Source organism: Elephantulus edwardii, unplaced genomic scaffold, assembly GCF_000299155.1.
Source record: "Elephantulus edwardii isolate Elephantulus edwardi_28Jun2011 unplaced genomic scaffold, EleEdw1.0 scaffold00131, whole genome shotgun sequence".
Classification (NCBI taxonomy): Eukaryota; Metazoa; Chordata; class Mammalia; order Macroscelidea; family Macroscelididae; genus Elephantulus; species Elephantulus edwardii.
Window position 1 is genome coordinate 2,214,432 of NW_006399881.1, and position 2,015 is coordinate 2,216,446.

Consider the following 2,015-nt stretch of genomic DNA (forward strand, 5'->3'; position numbering starts at 1 on the left):
ATCTCTTCCAGTCAGTTGGCCAAGTGGCTGTTCTCCAGATTTCTTGGCACACCTTGGTGAGCACATCCAGGGCAACATCTGTTAGCTGAAATACATCAATTGGTATACCATCTATTCCTGGGGCCTTATGTTTTGCTATTTTCTTCAAAGCAGCTTGAACTTCTTCCTTCTTCATCATAGGCTCTTGCTCATATGTGATTTCATGAAATTCTTCTGTGTCTGCCATTTGAGAGGAAAATGACAGTAGTCCATGGGAATTCTAGAAATTGCCTCTCTGTACATTCAGGTTCATTGTTCACATGGCACAACAGGATGCTCAGAAGGGATTTTAGCTCTTGTAAATTCATCAGTGCTTGGTGCTGACATTGATTTTACATTTTACGTCTCTGACCTCATTTGGGGCTACAGTAACCTCTACAGTTCCAACGTGATTTTTGTTATGTGTCATTTTGTTCACTTAAGAAACATAGCAATCCTATAAACTATAGGACTGACCAGCATCACCTGCATCATCATTGACTTCCTTTACACTATTGTTGTCACTACATCAGTTCACCTTGTTGGAGAGATGGTGTCTTCCTCGAAACCTCCATCTTTCCTAAAATTAGGTCCTAACAACATGCTCAAGTTTGTGAGACAAAGTTTCACTATCCATGCATCTAAGGAGCACCTTATTTGTCCTAACTCCAACACAGATTTGTGTTTTTGTTTTGTTTTTGATATTTCATGGCCTATTCACTATTCTCATCTATCACCACAATTCAAAAACACCAGCTTTTCCTTGTGTCATCCTTATTCATTGTCCAACGTTCAGATGCATAGGAAGCTATTAACAAGATATGGTGCACCATAGTCCTTGCTTTCATCACTTTGGAGAAGTTCTTGGCAGCTGATTTTCCCAGAGCAGCATGTCTTTTAATTTCTTGATGGCTTTTACCTGAGGTGTTGATTGTGGATCCAAATGAAATAGAAACATTTACAGCTTTGATAGTTTGTGCCTTGTAGATGCCATTGAGTTTACTCTAACCATACCTACTCTGTATACAACACAAACTTTATCCATTTCTTTACATGCATATTGAACATATGAAGCAATGGGAAGTACAATGACTTAGATCATGTGCATCTTTGTCTTTAAATGTATACATACTTGCTTTTTAGAATTTTTTTTAATTCAGGTTGTTTATTTTTCATTTCAATGAACATCTACAGAGATTTTGGGATTCCATTCATTCATTGTTGCACCCTTCTCCCCACACAAACCCCTCCCGCTTTTTAGAATTTTAAAGAGGTTCTTGAAAACACTCCTGCACAATGCACTCACTACATCTTGTGATATCCTGACTACTAGTGAAAAGAAGAAATACTTGACTTTCAATCTTTTATCCATCTATAAATATGTTTCTTGAATATTGGTCCAGTTGTGAATAATTTTTTTCTTTATAAAAAAAGTCTTTTCTTTATGTTGAGGTATAAGCTACCCCTACAGGAAGTTTTTTAAAGTATCTTTACTTTCCACAAGTTAAATTGTGTAATATGTATGTTAGATTGGATTTCCTACAAAACTGATGCTGTTTTTGTTATCCTATAGTCCAGTCCTTTATTTTCTCAGGTAATCGGAGACACCAAAAGCCCGTGACATCCGTTCCGGCCCGAGTGCCGCCTATCTACACACCAATTCTACAGGATGCATCACCTTTGACTGGGAAAGATTGCGACTAAACTTCAGATACACTGATCCCAACATAAGGAACTACCATCAGCTGATGTGTTTGAAATCACAGAAGGCATGGAAGCTTCATATATAAGTTATTAGATCGAGGGCTGGTGAAAGGGAGATAGATGTGAAGGGAGGGGGTAGAAGTTGATGGGTATCCTGTGGGATGGTGAAGCAGGAAATAAGTGCGTAAAAATGCATGTGAGAAAGGCAGGGACAACACTGACACTAAAGTTAACTCCGCAATAAGGGATATACCTTTAACTTGCTGGTATGTCTAATACTTCTCTAAATCTGA